Source organism: Callorhinus ursinus, unplaced genomic scaffold, assembly GCF_003265705.2.
Source record: "Callorhinus ursinus isolate GAN/ISIS: 27379988/994484 unplaced genomic scaffold, GSC_fseal_2.0 scaffold9, whole genome shotgun sequence".
Taxonomy (NCBI): domain Eukaryota; kingdom Metazoa; phylum Chordata; class Mammalia; order Carnivora; family Otariidae; genus Callorhinus; species Callorhinus ursinus.
In genome coordinates, this window is record NW_027397071.1 from 54,088,387 (window position 1) to 54,110,595 (window position 22,209).

Sequence of the window (22,209 nt, forward strand, 5' to 3'; positions counted from 1 at the left end):
ATGCAGTAATTTGTCTTTTACTTTGGAAAGACTATCCCCACATGTCCTGAGCCACTGGATGCCTGAAAACTTCACTGAAGTAACAGGTCCCTGAACTTTTGTATGGTGGATCTCCCACCCTCTGGAGTGCATGTGTCTAAATAGGACCTCCTGCATACCAGCCACTGTTTGTCCATTTTATCCAATCAACATGATGTGATTGGTATAATGCACCCGTGTTCCAGTCCCCAATTCTCTCAGGCTGTATTACAACAGAGGCCAGGAAAGGTGACATAGTCCTGAGAAAATGAATATTATTCATCCCATGTGAATGCAAGTCATTTCTGATCCTCTTTTTAAATTGAAATGAAATGAATGAATGAAAAAGAATGCATTCCCCAAACCAGTGGTGGCATACCATATCCCTGAAGTCTTATTAATCACTTCTTGCAGGTATACCATGTCTGGCCCAGCCACAGGAACCAGGGCTATGACTTTGTTAAGTGTGCAATAGTCTTCAATCTCCAGGATCTATCAGCTTTCTGCAGGGACTACACTGGTAAATTACATGGGACCACCACTCATACAATTTTTAAGTGTTTAATGGGGAGACTAATCCCCCACTCCCCCAGGATGGGATTATTTTTGATTTACTATCTTGGCTGGGGCGGAGGGCAGTTTCAGAGTTTTTCTCTTTGCCTCCCTGCCATGATGACCCTTACCTCACAATCTAAGGATCCAATGTGGGATTATTCCAATTGCCAAATATATAAAGTCCAATTATATACTCATGGACTGAGAAAATCACTACTGGGTGGGTCCATGAGCCCAGTGGGTTTACTATGAGCCAGACTTTAGCCAGAATTTTATTTATTGCCTGTCTCCTGTAGGCAGGACTGACTATTCAATTTGCAAAGCTCAGAACAGAATGGAAATGCAGGGCCCCTTGTTCAAAAAGCAGAAAAAAAGTGCCATTAAAGGTACATATAAAGATTTTTCTTTCTTCTGTGGGCTCTCTCTTAATTTGTCATAGTGTTTTTATTTGCTTTTTAATGTCAGTAAAATGATAATTATAAATTAGCATGAATTTTACCATTCATCATGCCAGCTTTAAATGCAAATATCAGAATATCCAACTTGTATGCAGAATCACCACAATTACATATTTTTATTTCATGGCTTGTCCTTAAGGGTCCCTCAAGATGGCCAAAAGAGGCAGACATAAGACAGACTCAGGAAGGTTGGAAGGAGAAAAAGAGGATCCCCAGATACAGCCAACTGATGAAGCACTGCTGAGCGTGGAGATACTTGTAGAGTGAGTGCAAGGTCAGCCTTGCAAAGGAGGGTACACATTCCCTCACTCTGGCCTTATGGCTGCAAGTTTCCCCCTCACCAGCTACACAACTACTGCTCCATGTTCTAACCACAGGCAGGGTCTGAGGACATTGAGCTAGGCGTCTTAACTTCCCAAGGCCCACCATCCCAGCTCATGGCAGACAGGGAAGCTCCCAAAGATCTTTAAACCTCTGCCCCAGGACATACTTGGTACCAGGATCAAGGTGAACAAGAGTCTTGCCTCCATCAAGACATAGCCTCTGGCCTGTCACTCACCAGGTATACTGTAGCACTGCTAGTCAAAGGCAGGGACAGCAGCTTCCATGTCCTGCCCCAAGATGCTGTAGGATGCTTGGGCCTGGCCCACCCTTTGCCTACACCCAGGTCCCTCCCAGGTCTGAAGACAGCAGTGCCTGGAGGACAGCTGAGTAAGTTCTGGAGGACCAGCAACCAGGGAAGCAGGTGGCAGAGAACCCGTCTTTCGGAAGCAGCGTGAGACTAGGGTCATGTTGAGGTCCATTGTCCCATTGGGCTTTACTTATAAAACAATATCAAAGAAAAAAATATTAAGAGTTTCAAGACAACAATCACAGAACATTAAACCCCTTGTGCAGGCCCTTCAAAGTATGGGGCTTTGTATGGCTGCACTGGCCACATGCCAGTCCAAGAAGCTGACCCTGCCTATAGGCCCCCACTCTAATAGGAGACTGTGATAAGACTTTAGATCTTCAGATATTAATATCAACTCAGACCCTGTGTCTTATCAGACACACATTTGTGTGCTCCAAATGTCTGGATATTCCCGCCTTTCCTCAGAGGGTAGTGATCCAAGTCAGTGATCACAGGTCTATTTAGGAAGGCACCAGAAAAAGCATCACAGTGTATACCTGTCATGGTTTTGAAGGATTTTTCCTCCTAGGGACCCAGCCATCTCTTTAACTAGTGGGTTCTGGATCTGAAAATTGGCTCAGGTGTGGGAATTGAGCAAGGACCATGACTTTTATTAAGGTGACTGCCCTCAGGCTCCTGCCCTCCATTTTTGTTTTTCCTGGTAACAGATATTAAACTTCACGCTTGTTGACCAACTATCTATTTTTGCCCCTAGGGACATCATGTGCTATTAACCATATCCTCTTCCCTGTGGGTAAGACTCCCTTGTTTACCCCTCTGACCTTGCTGGTTATCCAGTAATTGTGGTCTCCTGGCTTCTGGTAGTTAGTATCACCACCTGACCTCCATTACTTGGGTGGATGAGTGGTAGGAAGAACCATCATCTCTCATGGCTATTAAAGAGCCCATCTCTGCGATGACCTCTGGCCTGCAGAAGAGGCTACCACTGAACTTCTTAGTGATGCAGTGTTTCTCTCACCAATGCATCTCTGGTGGCCTTGGACAATGGTGTGTCTTCTGATCAGTCTTCTTATATTAATGCCAGCATGCCTCATCCCTCAGTCTTTTTACTCCTTCCTGTCCATTTACCAGGGCAATTCAGGCACTCCTCTAAGAGTTGGCCCTTGTTTTTTCAGTAGTGAATTTGCCCCATCCTAGGGGTGCCTCATGGAATGTTAAATCCTATGTCCCAAGTCAATGAATTCTTGCTTAGTCAGTCAGTATGGTTTCTTGATCAAATATCTTCAAAACCCAATCTTGGGGTAGTCCCCTGCTCCTGTTGATATGTAACAGCTAATTCTTGTAAGTCTTGAAGTGTGTAGTCACTTTCCTCACTTACTAAGCCCAGCATGTCTCCAGCTGGGTTTAACTCTGTATATTTGCTTGGGAGCCAGCAGAATCAGTATCCTCAGGGACACCCACATTTCACAGTCGCACATTTTCATAGCAGGACCTTGTCCTTCACATAACACACCTGCCTTGACTGGAGCTTTGCAATTCTCAGTTAGGGCTTCAGCATACTCTTCAGTTGGTTTGCCCTTCAGCCACAGGTGATGGGGGCCTCTATGGAAGCTGCCACAGAGGCCTGATGACGGCTCACACTTAGCCATCAACCGCTTGTTAAATGCCTTCACTGTCTCATTATCCTTCTGCAGAGTGTTAATACAATTTAGTAGCAACCAGCCAATTCCCTAGTCTTTTAGGCCTTGTTCCTCCATATTTTTAAATTGTTTACATCATTGAATTTGCTACAGAATTCCCCTCCCCCAGGACATTTTCCAAGGTCACCACAGAGGAAATCTTTTCAATTAAGCCACCACCTTGTTCTGGGGACCATCTGGGTCTCACCTGGCTATCGTGACTCTGCCCCCTTCACCGCTGTGTGGTGGATGAGCCAGTCTCAAATCCCTATCTTACCGATTGTTTTTTAAACCACTCTCAGCACCATTTATGTTATTCTGGGTCCTCTGAGAAGCAGACACAAGGGATGTGTAAATGTGTGAGAAATGTATTATGAAAAAGACTGTAAGAGAAAATGGGGGAGGGGAAGCCGGGGGAGCCTGGGGGAGTGTTAGATTCCATTGCTGGTCTGACCCTGAGTGAGAAAGAGGGCATTAAGGAAAGAAGGGGGAGGTTTGGCAAAATTGTTGAGAGTTCTGAGCCAGGGGTGCTCATCAGAGGAATCCCCATCTGCTAGCAAACAGCCTGTCCTCCTATTCCTGGTTTGTTCGGTTTTTGGCCAGGAGTGCCCTTGGGAGCGTGACTCAGGTGCTACTGAAGTGAGGATCTTTATGCTCCATGCAGTCAGTGGTCTGAGGAGTTCATTCTCCATGTCCACCATAGCTACAGATGACTAGAGTGCTCTAAATCATAGCTGGACTCAAGGTGTTTTAGAATCAAGCCTCGTCCACCGTTCCAAAGAGTGAATGGTGAAAAGCCCACTAGATTCTTTGTATTATTCATGCAAAGGTGAGCACTGTCTCCACGATATTTTAGCCAACCTACATATTTTTAAAACATTAATTTCATCAATTAAAACCAGTCTGTAACATCTATTTGGTAATTAACAAAACTGTTGGAGTTAAAAGTAACTGAAATGTTGTCTCTGAAGTGTGGCCTCTTGACTAAATGCCATTGACTGAAGGCTGGTTAAATTCCCCTAGAGTGTGTTATCCTAGGTAGGGTAACTGGACATCCCAGGGTATAGAACAAAATAAACTAACATAGACTTACAGAACTCACTGAATCTACACTGAATCATATTAAAGCAAATTGGAGATCACATAATATGCTGGCACTCATATATGGCAAAATAAATAAAGGTGGAGCAAAAATTACAGAAATCTTAGAAACATTGAGCTAATCCACACATAGCCCTTAGAACCCTACCATGAAAGGTAGACATTATTATTCTAATATCTCACTGTATTACAATTTGATAGAGTCTTGTGGTATTATGGAAAGAAGACTTAGATGGTATGGGACAACCAGGATTTCCTCGTTTCTCTTTGCCAGGATATGAATAGAAGCAAGCAGAAGATGAAGCTGAGGATGTCCATGTTAGGAAAAAAGAGTCATACCTGTATGCATATCCAGGATGTGTTTGAGCAGGTGGTAAATTAGATGAATCCTGGGAGGGAAGGCTACACCCCAGACTTTGTGCGCAAGTGTGTCTTGGGTGGAGAGCTGGGGAAACACCGATTCATTCAGGTGGAACTTGTGATTGATCAGTATCTGTAGGTCAACATAACAATGAATATTCACACAGGGCTTTGAAATTTATAAAGCCTTTCCCCACAACTCATTGTCTCATTTAATCCCGATAACCCTACAAAGCAAGGAGTATTTTGTCCCCATTTTCCAGATGAAGAAATACATGACTCGGAGATTAAGTGAGCTTCCTAGGGTGTACATAGTCATTCACTGTGAACCCGGAACTGGAACCCCATTCTCCTGCTTCCCAGAGCCATGTTCACCTATCAGGTGCCACCACTAGTTAATCTGAGGTTAGAAATGTGATCAGGATACGTTCTGTGCTTCCAAAGAGCTCTTCCCTACAAGAATATTTGGCCCTGCTAGGAATTCTTAGAAGATAGAGAAAATGTACACATTATGGCCTTTTCCCTGGAAGAGTTTATACTCCTACTAAAGTTTTTTGGGGGCAGGAGAGAAGTTGGGGGAACAATTTTAGATTTACGGAGAAGTTGCAAAGATGGTATAGATTCCCATATACCCTTCACCAAGCTTCCCCTGATGTTAACATCTTATGTAACTGTGGTATGTTTATCAACCCTAAGAAGTTAACATGGTACATTACTATTAACTAGCCTACAGACATGATTTGGATTTCCCATTTTTCCACCTGTGTTCTTGTTTCTACTGCAGAATCTAATTTACATTACCACAATGCAGTCTTGTATGGCTCCTTAAGCTCCTCTGATCTGTGACAGTTTCTCTATAGTTCCTTGTGTTTCATGACCTTGACCTTGATACTGGTCAGGTATTTTGTGGAATGTCCTTCAATTTTTGTTTGATGTTTCTCTTATGGTTACACTGTAGTTGTGGATTTTGGGGAAGAATACCCAGAGATGTTGCTGTCTCATTGCTTCACATCAGTGAATGAACCATATCAACATATGATTGATAATGTTAACCTTGAGGACTTAGCTCAGGTGTTGTCTGCCAGGTTTCGCTACTGTAAAACTATTCTTTTTCCCTTCCTAGACTCTATTTATTAGAAGTGAGGGAGCCACTGTCTAACCCACACTCAAGGGCAGGGAATAAGTTCAACCTCTGGAGAAAGGAGTATGAAGGAATTTAGGACATATGCTAAAACCACCACAGTAATTAATACAAACTTGAGAGAGGGGATAATTTAAGGCTATCCAAGTATCTTGTTCCTCCTGAAGGTTTCATCTGTTAATTTAAGCATTCATCAGCAGATTTTACCTGAGGTAATTATTGCTGATTATTACAATTGTTACAATTAATATTTTGTTGCTTAAATTGTTATAGCCTTGGCCATTGGGAGCTCTTTTCAGGTTGGCTTCTGTGTCCTTTTAACATGTCCCTATCTTTTCTATTGTTGTTTTGAACACATGCTTCATTCATTCACTCATCCATTCATGCCCTATAAGATCTTACAGGTTCTTCTTGTATTTCCCCAAAGAATCCTGATTTCTTTTATTGGAGAATGCTTTTTAGAAACCTGGGCATGTAAGTTGTACTTATTGCTATTGGAGTGTCACTGCTTCTGGGCCCTGTCAGCGGACACAGCCAGGAAAAGGATGTATGTCCACTAGCCTACATAGACCCACATTTCTACCTATGTGCATCTCATTGAACAGAGTGGGATTCCTACTGATGACACAACTCCAACCCAGCACCACAGGGTTCATCCTAGCATTTCACTGTTTCTCATTTGTTATTTCTTCCTAAACAGTGAGAAACCTCAAAGGGATGATCTTGCAAGCTGGACAAAGATTCTACAATCTTGTGAATGTGGAACTGTCTCTGAGTGGAAGAAACAGGAAGTACAAGAGACCAGAGAACCCATCTGTGGGGCTATAGGCAACTCTATTGTGTAGGACAGATTTGCCCAAACTACAGAATCTTTGGGGGATGTTAAAAAGTGTTTTGGGGGAAAAAATCCAAATTTAATGGAAAACATTTATGTTTCTGTACTCCTCTGTGTCCCGTTTCTCCATTCCCTCCCATTGCCAGAGCAGCCCCAAGTAAATAGCAGGGTCTTTTTTCCACGCCCTGGATTAAAACTCCATCTGGTGTGACTCCCTCATTTTTTATAGGTGAGAGTACCTGAAGCTCAGAGAGGGAGAGACCTCACCCAAAACCCCATAGCAAGTCAGCAGCAGAGCCAGAAGAGTCAGGTCTCCCAACTGCTAGGCCAGTGCTCTTCCAAATAGCAGAACATGGTAGATGTGGGAGAAGTCCACTGCAGATGTGGAGTACAGACCCGCTCGCTTCATTTTGATGAGGGTCTTCAGCTGCCGTGATAAAAACGAACATTCTTTATTGAGTGCTACTTCTGTGTCAGGCACTAGGTTAAGCCTCAATATCTCCTAAACAACCCTATGAGACAGGTATTACTATGCCCATTTGCAGATTAACAAACTGAAAATGAAGAAGTTCATAAACTAGCCCAAGATCACAAGTAGTACTGGGATCCAAGCCTGAACCTGCAGGGTAACAACCAAGCTGCTGTCTCCAAGCTCCTGACTTGTTCCTGGGCTGTGGGAGTCGCCTCAGCCCTCTCCAAGAGGGAGTTGTGTCTCCATCATCACTGGGGGCTAAGCAAGCACTGGTCTGGCAAGGGCTAGTTATGACAGTATAGCCAGAAGTGCCTTGCAAAGCTGCCACACAGAGGTGAGGAAAGCACAGGGAAGCTGTGCAAACACGCTTGCCTCCTGTTCACTCCTCTCTCTCTCTCCCTCTCTCTCTCTCTCTCTCTCTCTCACACACACACACACACACACACACACACACACACACACACACACCCTGTCCTTCCTGATGTGACTCTACCACCCTCACTTTCTCAGACCCAGCCATCTTCAGCTCTGGCCAGTTCTGTATCTTTAGCAGGTCATTGGAGAAAACCAATCTTAGGCATTGCATTATTATGTACAGAGCACAGGCTTAGGAGTCAAGAAGGTCTGGTTCTAATGGTACATCTGTCCTTTATGAACTGCCCCTCCTAGGGAGTTGTGTGACCTGGAAAAGTTCCTCAAACTTTTTAAATGGGCTAATAATACCGATTGTAATATTGGAGTCAATAGAAAATGTTTCTCTATTTATCTCCTCTTATCCTGCCCCCGATCCAAGCCACTGACATTTTTGCTGAGATTATTGTAAGAGCTTGCTGACTGTCCTTCTTGGCCCCTCTCTTGTTCCCTTTCAAAATTGCCAAGTTATACCTGGGAATAATCTTTTAAAAACATGAATCTGATCATCTCAGGGTTCCTGCCACTCCCCCAATATTATCATCAACAAACAAACCCCAAGGGTCCCTCACTGTACTTGGGACAAAACCCCCCATGCTTATCACAGAAGGGCCTCTGTGATGTGGCCTGTCCACCTCTCCACCCCTTCATAGGCTTTTCCACAACCCCACTCTCTCTTCTGTCATTTGCTCCTAAGCAGAGTCTCTTTCCTGCCCCAAGGCCTTCCCGCCTGCCCTTCCAACTGCCGGGGACCCCCTGCCCCGCTCTTCTTGCCTGGCAGGTGCCTACTCACGCTTGAAATCTCAGCTTACCTTCCTAAGAGAGGCTTTCCCTGCATGCTCTGTTTAGGTCTAACCCCCTCTTTCATTGTCTCATGCCATTAGTTCTCTTCTTTTGTAGCTCCTAGCATGATTTACAATCATGCATTTGATTGTGTAATTCCTTATTTAATGTCTCTCTCCTCCATAGGTGAAGAACAAAGAGTGTGTTTCTTCTGTTCCTTTCTGATTATCCTTGCGGTCATTCACAGTGCCTGGGACATAATAGGTGGTCAAGAAATCCATGGTGTAGGAAGGTATGATGAACGTTGCAGAAAAAGCACAGGTATTGGACATGTAGTAGACTTTTGACAGATCTCTGTAACTTTGTCCCCTCTCTTCCCCTCCGGTGGATCCTGCCAGAGCATGGTTCTCAGGAGGGGTGTGGTCCCTCCCATACTCCAATTCCCCAGCACTGGGGAGAGGCCCCAACCAGACCCCATGGGGCTCGCTGGGCGCAAAGCCCCTGAGGCTGTGGAGCCAGGCTGGGCTTGGCCAGTGGTAGGCTTTGCCACCCCGGAGAGCAGGGAGTAGGCCAGGGCTGCTGGAAGCAGGCCCCCTGGGTCTTCATCAGGCTCAAACCCTCCCTGTCCTTTCTTCCCCCACTGCAGAGAGCAGTTTTGCCCTGGCCAATGCCAATTGGGCTGCTCCTTGTTTTGTTGTACACGCTGCTAGGCAACGGGCCTGTTTTTGCTTATTTACCTCCCCTGGGCCGTTTCACAACACTTTGTAATAGGCCCTGCTCTCTCTGGTGCACATCTGGTTTGGATTTAGCCTGTCAGAGCCCCCTCTGAAAAGAGAGCCAGGACTTTCCCCAGCAGTCACCAGGACGGACCCCCAGGCTCTGGCTGTGCAGGCCTCCTTGGTGTTGGACCACGCCAGCCCGGACGCCTTCCACTCGCCCAGCCCTGAATCTCCTCTCCACCCTGAACTTCTTACTTCTTTTTGTCAACAGTGTGCACATTTCAAAGCCTGAAGGTGGGGAAACTTTGAGAAGGAAAAAGACTGATGAGGGATCAAGAAATAGTAGAACAACAGGACGGAAGTTTAGAGAGAATTGAGAAGTTTAGAATGAATTCTGAGCCCTCAGCCCAGCACTACTCTCCCCTCACCCACAGAGAGGAGTTGACTTTCCCAAGGGGACACAGTGAGACAGGGACAGACCCAAGACCAGGTTCCTTGGCATCTCTCTCTTTACCCGGGAGCCTTCCCGTCAAGACCACCTTGGGGATAGAGTGGGTTAAACTGGATGTTCTTAGGTTTGAAAGATTTAGTAGGTTTATCCCTCTCCCCCCATCATACGCCAAAATTTTGATGGGATTTCTATAAAGGACCAATAGAGAATCAGAGGTTTGGTATATGTCATTTTATAGAGAGAGAATGAAAGTTTCCAATTTCCTCACCCTACAGAGAACATATTGGTCAAAGCAGGGCAGGGTCAGGGATAGGTGAATAAAGTAGGGCTGGGAACAAACACAGGGCACCTTTCCTGCTTCCCCATTCCCTATTGTTTTGGCAAATTCATCACATCACATTCATCAGAGTAAAATTCAAGGTTCTGACAATGGCTCATAGGCTCTACAAGACCAAGCTTCACCTCTGTGACCTCATCCTTCCATTCCCTCTTTGTACATTCAGCCCCAGTAATTTATGTCAAGAAAGAAGAAAAAGGCTTCCTTGGTGCAGAAGCAACCAGCATCTGGGCATAGCTCAATGAGCAGAGCAAGGATGGGTTTCCCCACTCACTTTCTCTATTAGCTGGCCCCATTGGGCAGAGAAAAAAAATGCTCAAACTGCCCAAAACATACAAAATGCTTATTTTTCTCCATAGCACTCATATGTCCCTGACACATGGTTATATTACTTATTTATAGTCTGTCTTTTCTTGTTAGAATGTAAATTCCTTGAGGGCAGGGTGTTTGTTCCATTTGTTGTTAGGTCTTTGAACTTAGAACAGTTTTGCATGAAGACTGGACTCAATAAGGATTTGTTGAATGAATGAATGAATGAATGAAGTCTGTTTTTCCTCCCAGCATGTTCAACTGGGGGTATTTTCTTATTCTGACCTCTCACCTATAAAATAAAATGCTGACCTATCATTTTAGACTATCTATCACAAATGGCCCTTGTGTCTCCATTCCAGCTCACCATGATCCTATCATCTCTGAACTGATGGAGCACATCGTGTTCCTCTGCCTGGAAGGACACTCCCAGTCCAACTCTGCATCTCCTGATGAGATTTCACCTGGTAACTTTTGATGCTAGGATGGACCTCTTGATAGTTCTGGATACCTCCCTCTGGTTTGCCATCATGGTGATTATTACTGGTCAGGCTGCTCCACGCTGATTAATCAATGAGGGATAATGGACCGGATGACCAACTGGGTAGCAACTGAGCTGCAGTCAATGGTCTCTGTCCTCTAAGGATTTCTATTGATTCTTTTTTTAGGTCTACTTTGTCACTTGTTGACCTTAGATTATAGACCTCTGTACAAGAATGCAGAGTGATACACAAAACAGAACTCTTAATTTATTTTTTCTCCTCAAATCTTTGTCTTCACCAGTTACCCACTGTGAATAGCAAACACCATCTATTTCTTAAGTTTCTTAAGGCAAGAACTTGGGACTTAGCCATTGATTGAGATCGGGTCCACCAACCACCATCCCTAAGCCATAGACAAGTCTTATAAAGTCTACCTCCATAACATATCTGAGATCCATCTTCCACTTTCCCTCTCCATTGCTTCATCCTATTCCAGACACCAGCATTCCTGCCTGCATGGCTGGCTCTTTATTTCCACTTTCTATTGTCCAAGGAATGATCAGACTCAGGTTTGTTTGTTTGGAGGGAGAGAGGGAGGGAAGGAAGGAAGGAGGGAGGGAGAGAGTGCAGGTGGCGGGTGGGCAGAGGAGGAGAGAGAGAATGAATCTTAAGCAGGCTCCACAGTGGGGCTCAATCTCGCAACCCTGAGATCATGACCGGAGCCAAAATGGGAATATGGATAATTATAAAAACATAGCTACCATGTGTTGAGAGCCTATTATTTTCAGGAAGTTTATGTCCATTATCTTTAGTTTTTATAATACCTTGCAAGGTAAGTGGTAGTATCCCTGGGTCTTACCTTTCAGAGCAGCAGAATGTATTCTTTCTAGAGATTACAAACATCTCCTCTGTGATATCAAAGCTGGACCAAGAAAAGGTGTTTGCTCCAACTAAGGTCTCGGAGAACTTTGAACCTAAAAACTGTCCTTAGCCAGAATCTTACAGAATTCCATTCTGGGTGGGCCCCCAATTTCCCCTAAACGCAAGCCCCACCCACACTCCAGAGCCCTACAACTCTGTCAAACCAATGTTTGACTTGACTTTGTATGCGAACTTGATTCTGTGCCATGGAATATCAAAGCTGTGCCTGCAAGTATGGAATTTAAATATAGCCTTTCTGACCTGGATCGCTTTGGTCTCTCAAGTTTACATGCACAAGTATTGATAACACAGCTCTGATCACAAGCAAGAGCAGCAAGTCTGCAGCCCATGACTGCCAAGTGTGTGCATGGATACAAAGATTTCTGCTGAGATCAAAATGGATTAGGTTATACATGTGCTTACCTGATGGTGGGGGAAGCCCCACATATGGGCCAGAGAGACAGAGCTCACTTTCAAGCAGCCAATCATGCTTGCTTCATCCTATAGGACAGAAATCAAGAGTGAACTGCAGCTGAACTCTTGCAATATGGCCCAACCTTCCTTAATTTTTGAGTCACCTTTCTCACTGGGGAATGGCTGCCATAGTTAGCATTTGCCAAGCATCTATCTTGTACCAGGTACCTTAAGTGTTTATGTAATATTAACCATAATACATAAAATGTGCACATTAGCACTATTCTATGAGTTTTACATTTGTGTTATTTCATCCACACAAAAGTCATATAAAGGGGGGAATACTATTATCTTCATTTCTCAGATGAGGAAACTGAGGCACAGAGAGTTTTGTCAGCGAGAGTCATATTGCAAGTGGAGGGCAGAACTAGGATTCAAACCTAGGCAGTATCTCTTTCCATCCTCTCAACAGCCTGGTGAGACCAGTGTGGTCATTTTACAAAGAAGGGAAAGAAGTTTAAGTAATTTGCCAAAAGTCACACAGCCTGTTATGGCAGAACCAAAATTCAAACCCAGGTCAAATCCAATGTCCATGCTTTTTAAAATAAACTAGAAAGAAAAAAAAAAAGCCCACTAGAAAGGCCTGTTTTTGTGTGGCCTGATTTTGTACAGCCAGCAACCTAAAAATGAGTTGTTACATTTTTAAAGGGTTGTTTAAACGTTTCATTTTACTATTTATTTATGTATTTCTTTATTTTTTTAGTGGGGCAGAGGGAGAGGGAGAGGGAGAGAGAGAATCTCAAGCAGACTCCATACCCAGCATGTAAGCCCAATGCAGCGTTCAATCCCATGACCCTGAGATCATGACTTGAGCAAAAAGCAAGAGCCGGACGCTTAACAGTCTGAGCCACTCAGGAGCCCCACTTTTTTTTTTAAGACTTATTTATTTATATGAGAGAGAGGGAGAGAGAAAAAGCATGGGCAAGCAGGGGGAGGGGCAGATGGAGAGAATCTTGAGAGTCCCAACTGAGCGTAGAGCCCAACGTGGGGCTCGATCTCACAATCCTGAGATCATGACCTAAGCCTAAATGGAGTCCAAAGCTCAACCAATGAGCCACCCATGTGCCCCTAAACATTTTTTTTTTAAAGAAGATGCAGCAGAGATCATATATGGCCCCTCAAAGCATAAAATATTTCCTATCTGGCCCTTCATAGGAAAAGTTTGCTGATGGCCATGTTATACCGGGTCCTCTCCATGTTGGTCTAAAAAACCATTAGGAAGATCAAAGGAAAGAACGGAGGTGGGAGTGTCTGTATGTAGTTTAAGGAAGTCCTTTCTCCTTCCTTGGACCTCAGTTTTGCCATTTAAAAGGAGAAGTTAGAGATGTGTGCATCTCCTTTTGGCTTTAATGTGTGCTGTACTAACATAAGGGAGTGTTTTCTCCAGTCCATCGCCCATCCAATTATTCAGTCACTTACTTTATTGCACAGAATGTAGACATAATTAGACTTCAATGGTGAAGAAAAACATCACCCACCAAAATAATCCCTGGAAGCTAAGAAATGGCCCTCTCCCAGACATCAGCCCTTTCGTGATGTGCCCTAAACACAGGCATCTTCTTCTAACCTCAGGTGAGGTTCTTGCTTGTTCTCCCAGCCTCTTGGCATTACAAGTTGTTAATTTCATTGGCAACGTTTGCTTCTGATCCTCCCAAACTCTCCCAATCTACTTCTGCCTCTCCCCATTCCCCATGGTATTCAACACTGGCAAATCATCATCATCATCATCATCAACATCATCATCATCATCATCACAGAAATCTACCAGTTTCCCTCCCATTTGTTGCTTAGTGCCTGAGGCACACACTTTCCTCCTTTCAGGAACTACTTCTTCCCCTGGACATGGCCTGCCACCCATTCTAAGAACAAAGGCAACTCCTTTTAATCTCTGGACCTCGTGTCTCCTTCCCTTTCTCTCTTGAATGGCCAAGGCAGCCTTGCCCCCTACAGATTTGCAATCTCTCCCAAAGTCTTCTCCACAATCTCTTTCCACCCAAAAGGAAACTGAATCCAGAACTGTCCCCAAGACACCGTTACCTCTCTGGTCATTAGCACTGGGCCACCTCTGCTCCACGTGTGCCCTTGAGGGCAGACAAGGGTGCCATGTGGAGGTAAGTCCAGGCCCCGTGATGCCTGAGGGTCTGGTCTGTCTTCATCTTACTCAAGGAAGGTATGCTCCTGTCTGATCAGACCCTCAGCTTCATCTCTACAGAACTGGTGCAGTAGAGTTAACAATGGGTCTCTTTGCCTCTAGATCTCTTCTCCCTTGCTGGAATCATTCATCACTCGGCAAAGGAAGTGCTCCAGAACACAAACCCACTGCCTAACTGCCTTCAGTGATTCCTCAGTGCCTGCAGAATAGAGTCCCTGGAGTGAGCCCTCTACAACCTAACCCCCGCCCCCCCTCTAATCTCATTTCCCACTACTCATCCCTCATTCCCAAAGTCTTTGCCATACCAAAGTACTTAGAGTATTCCAAACACTCTGCACAATATGCCTGCACATCCTTTTCCTCAATGGGGTGCCCTTCCCAGCTCTGCTGGGAAGGAAGGTGCACATCCTTCCTGTCTCTGCAGAATATCTTTTGTTTTTCTAGATCCATGTTTCACCATTCTTCATCTGCTGTGTGCCCAGGAGGTTGATCTGTGGGGATGCCACAAGTAGATTCCTGGCTAATTGGGGCCTCAGAAGGAGACCAGAGGGCAAGAAGAGAAAGCATCCCTTTGATTCTCTCCTTGCAAGATCACAGATCTTGCTTCTCCTAAGGTTGTCAGCTCTGCAGGATTCTCCCTCTTGTAGGAATTGTTCATCTGCTAAGCTCTTACACTGTCTCCTATGATTCTTCTATATCTGCCCCTTTGCAAATAAGCTCTCCTCTAAATTTACTACAAGAGACATCAGTGGGCTGTTGAGACTCTGACTGGTACATACCAACCCAACACAAACCAGAGAGGGTCCTTTGTAGTCACCTACCTACTATATCACATGCTGTTTGCTTCCCTGTCTGCCCCACCAGACTGCTTCATTTCACCTTGTTGTCTTAGATTGTTCTTAGATCTAAGGGGCCCACTCATATTTAGTGAGCAGCTACTACATGCTTGGCCATGGCTTAGGCACTACAGATTCAGAGATTAATAGATAACAATTCCTGACCTGGAAGATCCCCCACTCGTGTGCAGGAGGGAAAACTTAGGCCCCATTTGTGGCTATGAGCACAGGACCAGTTAGCAGTCTGTTCGTACTCAAATCCCAGCTGCACCACTGACTAGCTGTGTGATCTAGGCATGTTCATCTCTCTGAGCCTCAGTTTCCCCATCTACAAATGGAAATAACAGAAGCTACCTCCCAGACTGTTTGTAAAGATTAAGCAGTTAGAGTCATTATCTCTTCCAATCCCCAAAGCAACCCTTCCCCACGCTACACATTTCAAATGGACAGGGAAGGAATTCTTTCTTCATTTCATAGATGACGAAGTTGGGAGCAAATGAATGAATGAATGAATGTCTAACCCACTGGGCCTGCTGTGTCTCCCACCTCCTCCCAGCAGCCATAGTGAGGCTGTGCACCTAGAGAGCTGGGAGCCCTGGGCCCTGGAGAACGATCCTGGATTTCTCTCCAACTTTCCATCTACAGAGGACTCCAGCCAATAGCTCCCTGCAATTCGCCCTGTGTCAAACATAGTCTGGGTCCAGGTGCTACAGGAGTTTGTAAACACTGGGCCTACTGGACTCTGCCCTTGAAGCCCCCAGCTTCCCAGAACCCGTGGCCCCGGTTCCTGTTCAGCTGCTGCTCTTTCTGTAAGGCTTTGCAAGCCCCACTGCTCCTGCTGGTAAGTGCAGGGGCCAGGAGGGAGGTTCCACTTTCACATTCGTTACCACACCCACATGAGGGACATTTCTGAACGTGGAGGGGAAATTTCCTCCCTTTAGGCCTAACCTCAAGCCTGCTCCTTGACTCCTCATTTCTTCAGGACAGATTTAGTTTCCCACCACAGTTCAGGTTCCCCTAAGATCTAAACTTGAATCTGTCCCAGAAATAAGGGAAAACTAATCCCTGCTGAGCTCTGGTTGCAGGCCTGCCCTGTGCTTGGGTATGCCTTACCTAGACCTTGTGCGTGCTGCCCCGTGCCCCTTCATGGTGGCCATTACCCCTGTTTTACAGATGTGGGGACTGAGGTTCATGGCACTGAAATCACTAGCATTGGAATGTTCAAATGGGAAAAGCTACACATTTGAGCTGTAGAAACAGTTGGAAGTCAATGTGGAACAGAAGTCCCCAAATGGAATTCATCTTTGCTGCTTCTATACCACGTATACAACTCTATAACTTTTCTTCCTGTCATTTGCATGTTTCTTTGTGCCCCTATCTGTCTCTTCTACTTGACTGTCCCTCCTCAAGAACAGAGAAGGTGACTCACTAATATCCCTCTCCCAGGTCCAAGCACAGAGCCTGAGGCAGGAAGGGATTGTTGGTCTGATAAGTTAAAGCAGGCCAGTGTGCCTCGGGGTAGGGAATTAGTGGAGGAAAGATGTGAGGTGAGGCTAGAGAAAAAAGCAAGACTACCTCATGCAGGCTGGGGATGGGGCCTGAGAATCTGTATTACTAGCAAGTTCTCACATGTAGATGTCGATGCTGCAGATGCCCCTGGTCCCTGAGGACCACTGGCTTTAGGGTAGGAGAGGAGAGAAACAATGAGTAAGACACAGTCTTATCCTTAAAGAGCTTTCATGTCATGGGAGCACAATGTGAACAGTATACTTCTAGACAGATGGACACATCTCCATGGTGACAACCCATGGAGGGGCATCTCCTCAGTGTGGGCGTGGGGGGGAAGGTCAGAGGAAGCTTTCTGGAAGAGGGAACTCTTGAATTGAGTTATAATATTTATGATGGAGCTAACCAGGGGAGGAAGTTCAGCAGGAAGGATAGGAAGAAGTATTTGAGGCAGAAGGAACAGCTTGAGCAAAGGCAAGGAGGTGAGAAATTGCAAGATGTGTTTGAACAATTGGGACCAAGAGACTCCAAAATAAAGCTGGTGTAGGTTAAAACTATATCATAAAAGGCTTTGCGTGTCCTACAAAGTAAGGAGTTTAAATTTTATCCTGTGAAGCGGAGATTTGTAAACTTTTGGGGGGGTAGGGTGAAGATGTCACAGACTGGTCTGAGAATCTGATCAAAGTTAATGTGCACACAGAACCAGAGTATACATTTCAAGGTATTCACAAATTCCCTAAACCTATCCATGTACTTCAAAAGCAAAACAAAAAAATCCTTACAGTAGATGATGGATTTTAAGCAGGCAGATGTCCCAATTAGATTTTATTTTAAAAGGATCTCCCAGTGGCTATGCAAAGAATGGATTTGAGCGGGGGAAACCAGGCACAGAAAAGCTAGGGGTCAATAGTCTGGGTAAAAGGTCACAAACGGCAGTGGGAGTAGGGACCAGTTTAACACCTATATGCAAGCATTTGGTTGCTAACTGTCAAGACCAGCCTTGCTTTTTAGCACGGTCACTCTGTTCATTTAAAAAGCATTGCTGGAGAGCTGAGCTCGGAGGCTGTCTTTGCATGGCTTGCATCTAGGCTGATGGGTAATGTAAGCCAGCTAAGCAGGAAGGAGCCATCTCCGCCCTCACCCCACCTACTGGAATCTGCTGGTCATCAGTCAGTTGAGGCCCAGATATCCCATGCCTTCGAGGGCCGGAAGCCAAGGACGTGAAGGAAGGCAGCACTTCGATGAGCTGGGGAGAGGCCACAAGGGTAAAGCGGGGTAGTAAATTTTTGGGAGGCAGCCGGGGTGTCATTCCTTCCAAAGGTTTTGCAATAGCCCTAGGAAGCAGACAGAGCTAAGATGATTATCTTTTTGTGCAGAGGGACGCTGAAGTCCAGAAAAGGTGAGAACTTGCCAAAAGACACGTAGCAAACACAGGATAAAACTGAGAATAGGACCCCAAGAACACTGGACTCTATGTCAGTATCTTGCCTTAGGCTGGCCCTGGTGCAAATTTTGCCGTGATTATTCCTGGTGACTCTAAAGCCCTGTAATTCTGTGATTGCAGCAAAAGAATAATCTCCACCATTAGCTCAAATCCTTCGGGTTCTTTTGATCTATATTAGCCTTACACCCCAAGACCTTACTCTTAATAACCCGTGAAGCTTGGAGCCAGCCCTGTGGCCTCTCTGCCTTGGGTTTTCTCTTCATCTTTAAAACAAGAGAATTACACTAAATAAATGCTCCTGAAGTCTTTTTCTTGTCTGAACTACAGTAGTTCTGCAAAACTTTCCAAAACTCCAAATTCTCTCCCAGCTTTGATGTGACATGATTCTCACCTGCCCAATGCCTTTTATATAAGGTTAACATGGAATAATAACAGGGATAATGAAACTAAAAACATTTTTTTCTTCCCCAGGACCAAACACTGATCTAAGTACTTTAAACCTTCTGAACAACTTTGTAAGGTGATGGCTATTATTGTGCCCATTTCATAGATGAGAAAACCGGAATCACACAGAGAGATTACCTTACTTAATACAAAGTCATATGGCTAACTATCTGTGGAGCCAGAGTTCAAACCAATCAATTGGCTTAGGGTCCATGTTCCTGATCCCCAGGAGCTGAGTAGTGAGGGAATTAAAGATACAGGGAAGGAACGGCAACTGCCAAGTGAACTCTCAGTGATGGGAGGCTCATGACCCCCCAGGTGGCATATTCTATCATTATTCCCATTTTGCAAGTTTTGCTCTGTCATACTACCTCTCTCCATCTGGAAGGGAACATGCTTGTAAGAAGTTTAGGGACTTGTGGAAGGAGTTGCCAGACTTAGTGAATAAAAATACAGGCCACCTGGTTAAATTTGAACTTCAGATAAATAATAAGTCATTTTTTAGGATATCTCGTGTAACATTTATAACACACTTATACCAAAAACATTTTCATTGTTTATTTGAAATTCAAATTTGGTCTCCTGCATTTTATATAAAATAAGGATAAGTGACAGCAAGTTCCCTTTAGAAGGCTGAACGAGCATTACTGTTTTGTTCACTGGCCCAGAAGTTTCGGCATGGTGGGCTTAGCTGAATCATTTTCAAGGGAAAGAAATGACCTGTCCTCCCTCATCCTGGTTGGGAAGTCTTTGGGGGCCTCCAAAGTCACCCCTGCGGGGACCTGGAACAGCCCTTTGAACTGGAGCAGAACTCCTTGGAATAACCTGGAATAGGCTGTGTTCATTGGCCGCCCATGTCCCTGGCTCAGCTTCTAATGACCTGTCCACAACTTGGAAGGTGACCTAAACAGTGATCTTCCTCCTCTCCTCACCGATAGATTCCCAGCACCCTCTGGCACATTTGGGATTTCAAATACTAATTACTGCTTCCCTCTGACCCCTAGTAACCTCTTCTGTGATAATTAGAGAAAAATTAAGGAAAGCACATAGTTAATTTTCAATAAATATAATGTGTACTTCCCCCTTGCCATTTCATATCAGGAGTCAAAGTGGGTCATTTACTTGGGCTTTCCTCATACTGAATGTGATGGGAGTTTTGGGAGAAGAAAACCAACTCCCAAGGATTGTCTGATCTTAACAACATGTTGCGAATTCCTAAAAATTCCCCCCCAGGAAATTGGTTTTGAAATATAAATATGTGGGGTTACTCCACATCATAGACATCTGTGCTGAAGCTTGCTTTCTCATGACTGGCATCTCAGACAGATCCTATGGCATGACCAAACTCCCACCTCCTCATCCCAACCTGACCCCCTGTTTCCCCCACCCCCCACCATGCCTTGTATGGAGTGGTTTCCATCAACAGAATATGTTTCAGCTCATTAGGAAACTGGCTTTTCACACACTTTCAATCTGTTTTGTCTTCCCTCATTACGAAGATGTCCCAGATCAAATCATGTTAGATGAAATGCATTTGGGTGGGTGTATCCTGACTGCCTCAGCAAAAATATTAGAGCAGCCACCCAGAGCATAGTTGAGACATGCGCAAAATATTGATCAGCGTCCCAAAGCGAAGAACCTTTAAAGTATATTGTATTAATATTCTTAAATGTATACATTTATAGGCATCCCGATTAGGCCCCAGGGAAAGGTCATAGTATTTCCTTAAAGAGGAGAATTCATCTAAAAAGGATTTAGAGGGTGCCTGGGTGGCTCAGTTGGTTAAGTGACTGCCTTCGGCTCAGGTCATGATCCTGGAGTCCTGGGATCGAGTCCCGCATCGGGCTCCCTGCTCAGCAGGGAGTCTGCTTCTCCCTCTGACCTTCCTCCCTCTCATGCTCTCTCTCTCTACCATTCTCTCTCTCTCAATAAATAAATAAAAATCTTTTTATAAAAATAAATAAAAAGGATTTAGAGGGGGAACCTGGGTGGCTCACTTGGTTAAGCGGCTGCCTTCGGCTTGGGTCATGATCCCAGGGTCCCAAGCCCCACATTGGGCTCTCTGCTTACTGGGGAGCCTGCTTCGCCCTCTCCTCCTCTCTCGCACTATCTCCATCTGTCTCTCTCTCTCAAATAAATAAATAAAACAAAAAAATCAAAATGAAAAAGGATTTAGAACAGGACAAAAACAAACTCTTTCTTGGGTTTTATAGCTTTGTGGGCTGGATAGCAAATGTATCTTCCTCCTCACCCTTTCTAAGGCTCAGCCCTTCTCAGTGTGGGACTACGAAGGATGGGGTCCCAGCTTGTTTTCTGAATAGGTTTTTAGTGGAAGCCACTAACTGGTCCTTATTAGCCAGATGTGTTCTTGGTTTTGTCAGCTAGAGCCAGAATATTCTCATCACTATTTTCTTCATCCTCCCATGACTGAGAGTCACTAATTATTTCTTTTGTACCAGGAATTTTGCTAAATATTCTATATGATTTATCTCACTTGATTTCATAATAATCTCCTATGAGAGGTACAATTCTTTTATTAAGCTTTTATTTTCTTTGAGCAGCTTAAGGCTCAAGGTAGAATAGAGGGGAAGTTATGGAGATGTCTCATATATCTCCTGTCCCTCCACATGCATCACCTACCGCTTTACCAACATCCCCCACCAGGGTAGTATGTTTGTTGCCATTAATGAACCTACAATGACACATCCTAATTACCCGAAGTCCACAGTTCACCCTTGCTGTTGTACATTCTATAGGTTTGAACAAATGTATAATGACATAGAGCCATCATTATAATACTATACAGAGTACTTTCACTGCTTTAAAAATTCTCCATGCTCCACCTTATTCACCCTTTCCGCACCATCCCTGGCAAGCACTGGCAACCACTGATCTTTTTACTGTCTCTATAGTTTTGTCTTTTCCAGCTGTCATATAGGTGAAATCAGTACAGTGGGTAGTGTTTTCAGATTGGCTTCTTTTGCTCTGAAATATGCATTTAAGGTCCCTCCATGTCTTTTCATAGCTTAATAGTGCATTTCTTTTTAGCTCTGAATAATAGTCTTATTGTCTGGATGTACCACAGTTTGTTTATCCATTCACCTACCAAAGGACATCTTTCTTGCTTCTAAGTTCTGATTTATGAATAAAGCTGCTATAAACATTCATGTGCAGGTTTTTTTTTTGGACATAAGTTTTCAATCCTTTGTCTAAAAACCAAGGAGTGCTGGATCATATGATAAGAGTGTATTTAGTATTGTAAGAAACCTCCAAACTGTTTTCCAGAGTGGCTGTGCTATTTGCATTCCCACCAGCAATGATTAAAAGTTCCTATTGCTCTATGTCTTCACTAGTGTTGGTGTTGTCTGTTCAGGATTTGGAGCATTCTAACAGGTGTATAGTGGTATTTCATTGTTGTTTCAACTTGCAGTTCCTTGATGACATATGATGTGGGGCATCTTTTCATTTGCTATCTGTAGATCTTCCTTGGTGAGGTATCTGATAAGGTCTTGGCTCTTTTTTAAATCAGGTTATTTGGTTTCTTATTATTGAGTTTTAAGAGTTCTTTGTATATTTTGGATAATAGTCCTTTATCATATATATCTTTTGGAGATATTTTCTCCCACTGTGTGGCTTGTTTTCTAATTCTCTTGATATTGTCTTTCACAGAGCAGAAGTTTTTAATTT